At 35.1% G+C, this 5640-nt stretch overlaps 1 pseudogene; it reads left to right on the top strand.

Annotated features, from left to right (window-relative positions):
* The first annotated feature begins 1787 nt into the window (after positions 1 to 1787).
* Positions 1788 to 4524, top strand: LOC146724410 (uncharacterized; annotated as a pseudogene).
* The last annotated feature ends 1116 nt before the right edge of the window (positions 4525 to 5640 follow it).

The raw sequence follows: 5640 nt of genomic DNA, 5'->3' as shown, positions 1-5640 counted from the left end.
CCTGAAATTGCTAATGCATTTCGTTCTGTAAAAGGCGCGGCCCGATCCGACTTTCGTGGATTTAAAGGGGGCCCGGGAAAGTTTTTTTCCCAAACGGTTGAGAACCCTTTTGTTGAGACTGAAAAAGTTTTTGCTTCCTGTTTGTTTTCGAATACTTGAAATTTAAATTGATATGTTAGCCATTTGTTTGTGTCTTTCGACTCACCCAGAATCTTTCTAGATATCTACGAAAAAATTTTTTCCTTTTTCAAGTTTTTCTCTAAAAGCTGTCACCTGCAAAAAAAAAAAATTAAAATTATTTTACGGGGTGTGCTTTTTTTTTGGGGGGGGGGGGAACCGTTTTTCAAAAAGTTTTACTTTTATTTGTTTTAAAAAGAAAAATTTTAAAAAAAATTTAATTTAAAAAATTTTTAAAGAGAATTATTTTTTTAAAAAAAAAATTTAATTTTCCCAACTAATTAAAATTTTTTTCAAATTTTCCAAAATTAATTGTTTTTAATTTTACTTTCTTTGTTTTAAAAAAATTTTAAGAAAAAAATTTTAAAAAGTTAAATATCCTTATTTTAATTGAAAACTTAATTTATTGGTCATCCCAGAAGTTTTATATGGCCCTAATTTAAACAAATTTTTGGGAAAAAATTTTTTTTGAAAAACAATGTAAATGTTTTAAAAAAATGGAAAAAATTTTATAAATTGAAAAAATTAATTTTGTGAAATTAGAAAAATATATTTAAATTTGGCAAAATTCCCTTTTTTTTATAAAATTTTAATTCTCTAAAATATTTTTAAATTTAAATTAATTTTAAAATTTTTTTTTAAAAATAACAGAAAAAAAATTTTTTAAAAACGTCATAAAGAAATGACAATGTATATATTTAAATATTTTTTTTGCAGGTGACCCGCTTTTAGAGAAGAAAATTGAAAAGGGAAAAATTTTTCGTAGAGTATCTAGAAAGATTACCCGGCGATGTCGAACGACACAAAACCAAAAAAGGGGAAAAATATCCCCAAATTTTAAAAAGCAAATATATTGAAAAACAAACAGGAAGCAACGGGAAATGCAGTCCCCAACCCGGTTTTCAAAAAGTGGAAAAAAACCCTTTACGGACTCTTCAAAAACCGGAAAGAATTGGATCGTCCGCCCTTGAAAGAACGAGAGGGGCTTAGCAAATTTCCGGGGCAAAATGCGTGTCTGAATTGAGTTTAACCCCGGGCAGGGTGGCAAGAGACCCCCGAGCGAAATCCCCAAGAGTCCGGAGGGAAAATGCCGAGCTTTGGAGAAAACAGTGATCCCGACGTTTCCCCAAATAATTATGTTCAGTAATTTGAACCACGGAAGCTCGAAAAAAAAAAAAAAAAGGGGGATTCTTCCCAAAGGGGGAGGAAAAAATTTAGAAAAGGGAATCTTTTTTGTGTTTTTATCTTGTCCCATACCCTTTTTTTTTAAAAAAAAATTTTTTTATAAATGCCTATTTTAATTGTTAGAAAACTTTTTTGTTTTGAATTAAAAAAAAGAAACATTTAAAAATTTTGATTTAATTGAGAAAAAATTTTCCCAAATTTATTAATCACTTCTTGGGAGGGTTGAAAAATTTTTTCACAAAGCTCCCCAATTTTTATTTTTTATCCATTTTGCTACAAATTATTTTATAATAAAAAATTTCAAATATAATAGAATTTTCAAAGTTCTAAACATTTAAAATCTTATTGTTTTTTAAATTTTACACAAAGACTACTATTTTTTTGCTGACTAGACTTAGAAAAGGCAACAACGAGGGGTGACGAGGATGGCACCCCAGAAGCATCAGAAGGGAGCCTTATTTCGATTCAGTAGTTTTTGGGCAAATGGAGAATACGTCTATATGATGCGCCCCGTTCCCACGTCAACAGCAAAAATGGGGGAACAAAGCGGCGCCTCGAAGACCCCCGTCAATTCCAGATTTCCGGGCAACAGGAAAATTTTGTCAACATCGATTTTTTTTATACAGTAAGTCGTTCGCCATCTTTGTCCCCTTTTAACCCAAAACAGTCAAAATCTTTAATCACGCGGGGTAAGCGGCATCCGGTCATTGGAACAAAATTTTTGTTAAAAGTAAGGTTTTTTTTAGTTTAATGAATTTTTTACTCCATATTTAAAGGAAAAAAAATAAAAAATGAAATAGTACAAAAACCCGTTCAGCTAAAAGAACAGGGGCCAAAAATTGGTTGAATTCACGTACGAGTACTCCGGGGTAAAGTAAAAATATGAATGTGTACGATTCGCCCAAATTTTTTTCAGACACAGAGCCGGGGATGGACAGCGAAGACGGGGAAGGTGGGCCCGTCCGGCACCTCCGATCTTGGGTGCGAGCTCTCAGGGACGGGGCAACGAACCGGGAAGGGAGTGGGCTGGGAAACCCTTGAGTTTTAGCGAGGGGGAGCCTGGAATCACCCACTCCGGGCGACACCGCGGGAACAGGAGAAGAGCAAAAGGTCGCGAAAGGGCGATAGAAACATCGATGGTCAAGGTTCGTGAATTCGGTAGAGGAGCGAAGCCCGTATATGTGGAGTGTTTAAATGTGATTTTTACAAGTATGTAAACTATTTGCAATTCGAATATTTTAAAAAGCCCCTTTTTTAAAGGGGTTTTTCCCCATTTTTCTTTTTTTACAGATATGAAAAATATTAGGGGCCCAAATTTAACGGGCATCCCCAAACCCCGTCCTCTCGGAGGAGGAATTGGGAAAAATGTTCTACAAGATTTCCCGAAATACATGCTCTTTCATCAACGTTTCGGGGCGGTCTTCGGAAAAGAAAACAGAGAAATGGGACAGTAAAACTAATATAGGAGAAAAATTTTTTGGGATATATAATTTTTGATACTGTGTATGAGATGAAATAAAAATTTTTAATTTTAATAATAGTGAAAAGTAATTGTGTTGACTAGGTTATGGCCCTAAAATAGGATTTTTATGGTGCATTTTTTTCACAATTATGGTCGTGCAACTGACCCGGCGCGATTTTTTTACCCAATTTCCCCTCAATTTGGAGAAAATTCTAAAAGACAAAGGGCTCAGAGGGTTTTCCCAAAAAGGGGCCGGGTTTGCGTTAGAAAATCTGTTACATAAGCCCGTTGTCGGTGCAAAAAAAATGCTTTTGGGGTTTTTCATTTTAAGTTATACAAAATTTCTTATATAAATTCCCTTTTTTATTGATTTGCAAAAAAAAAAGCGATTTTTTACAACAAATATTACTGAGAAAATTGGGTTTAAAAAGAAAAAACTACATGACCTTTTTAGATTTTTAAAAAATGCCCCCATAATCCTTTGTTTACTTATCCTCATTGTAGCGAAAATTTCCATTAATACTTCCAGGATTTTGAAGTCGCCAGAAATCATGCGGTTTCCGCACCCTGTCAGAAGCCGGGTATGCCCGGGAAATTTTCTTAGATGTTTTTAAAATATTAGAAAAAGTCCATGTTTCCGGTAAAAAAAAATTAGTAATAAGATGTTTTTATAAAATTTTTTTTAATATGGGGGAATTTTTCCTTAATCTGTTTTTTTGGGGTTTCCCTTGAGTCACGCAGAGCTCAACGAAGATGGTGAAGAATTGTTTAGTGAACCCCGGATGGTCCAGAAAGCTGAGACACCTTTTTCTTTAACGCGTAATCGCCTGTGCGAAGAAAAGCACCCGGGAGAGATAAATTCACGTTCGAATTAAAGGGAGCCCCGTCGCGGGAAACGATGTTACGGAGGGGCGGCGTAGAGCCAGCGAAGCCCGCCCCAATGTTTTAAACTTTGGGTAAGCGACTTAAAAACCGCAATAAATTAAGTAGAATCCTTCTGAATAGTAATTTTTTACTAACATTTACATCAACAAACATGTTTCAAGATTGTCGTCACACATCCATTTATATCTTGTTATCAAAATACGAGTAAAATAGTAATGATCATTGTTTTATGTTTTCAAATATCTATTTATACTAAGTATAAAACAAAGAAACGAACGAGTATTTGATTTGCCTAATGCCTAGTTAAAGTATCTTAACTTACCCATCTAATTTAAATTTTAAAAATATCAAAAAAAGGTCTAAGGGTACAGAGCGATCGATATGTGGAGGAACGGAAAGACGAGAAGCGAATTCGACTAGGGGAAAAGGGGCCCGGGGAAGAATCGGAAAAAAAAACGCTGAAAATCGAGGCGCGTTGGTATTGCTTGCCCAAATTGGTTCTACGGTCGCGAAAAAGCCAACAAACCGAGTAGAATTTTTTACCCTTTTTTTGTCAGTGAATTTTAGGTTCCCAAAGGGGGAGGGGGGATGCATTTCAGCAGGTATTTAATTCATAAAACATAAAAACAATATTAATATATAGTTTATGCAATTTTCTATTAATTTGTTAAGCTATTATTAAAACTCATAATTTAATTAAAAATAAGGGAATTTAACATTTTTAAATTTGTTTTAGGGCGGACAGCCACCAGGCAGCACCATGTCGATGACGAAAAACAAGTTGGGTCCCGCTTTTTTTGGACGTTTCTGCAAAGGTATGGGGAGCATTTGTTTAGCGGCGCGACGAAAGTTTTGCTAGGGATTTCCTAAAACTTTGGGCACTCCGCAGGTTTAACGAGTGAGTGAATTATATATCATCGTGGAAGTCGACAGTAGGACAACTTTAAGAGAGCACGAAGCGCGTCCCCAAAAGGGCAAGCTCCCCTTTGGGGTAAAATATTTTAATTTTTTAACAGGTTTTGTAGTAATCTTAAACTGTAAACTTCAACAAATATAGATGCAGTAATTTTTTTAAATTTTAAAATTTTTATATGATTATTATGAATTTTTATTTGTTTTAATTTAGGGGAGACTTTGTAGTAGAATTTGGGAAAAAGTCAGAATGTTAGAAATTTTTTGTAGAGGAGGCGGGACACGTGTTATTACGAGGCAAATGATTCAGAGGGTTTGGGAGATTTGGTGCAATTGATCAGGTGGAGAGATCATTTAACTTGGGGCCCACTTCATTGATTTAGGGCTAGTTTGTTCCCAGTGAGGTCATCTGCGGCGGTGCCTTCGGCCAAACCGAAAGGTTTATTTGGTGCCGATCCGCAATGGAAAAAACGGCGATTTTTTTGAAAATTAAAAAAAATTAAAACTTCAAATTCGGAAAAAATTAAATTTTAAAATTCAAATCAAATGTGATAAAAAAAAAAAAGAAGAAAATGTTTTATTTCTTTTTACAATAAGAATAAAATTTCTAAATATATCTCTTAATTTTAAATTTTTAAAAAATAAATTGAAAATTTTAAAGAAAATATATTTTTGGCAGGGGGAAAAGCGCGAAGGCTTTATCATAAGGAATGCGTGAGAGAAGTAGAAAGGAGGTGTAGGCGAGGTGGGGTTGTATCGCTTTTTGGGTTTCTGCTCCGACGTGCGAGGACGCAATCGTTGAGGCAACTCGTATGAAGCGGAAACAGTGCTTAAAGAGGTACGTTTTCCAATATTTCCGAAGGAAAATTTTTCGCATTATAAATATTTGAACTTCAGGCGTTTGGCATTCGGTGACGGGGTGCTAAATTTTGGTACCGGGAAAGGGGAGCGCTCTTACCGACGCTTTTACCCGGCGTTCTTGGGGCCCCCAAACGGTGTTCCGAGGCGTGCTTTTCGCC

This window comes from Nylanderia fulva, unplaced genomic scaffold (assembly GCF_048542155.1).
Source record: "Nylanderia fulva isolate GAGA-0341 unplaced genomic scaffold, ASM4854215v1 Scaffold1338, whole genome shotgun sequence".
Lineage (NCBI taxonomy): Eukaryota > Metazoa > Arthropoda > Insecta > Hymenoptera > Formicidae > Nylanderia > Nylanderia fulva.
This window is presented reverse-complemented; position numbering and strand designations above follow the sequence as displayed.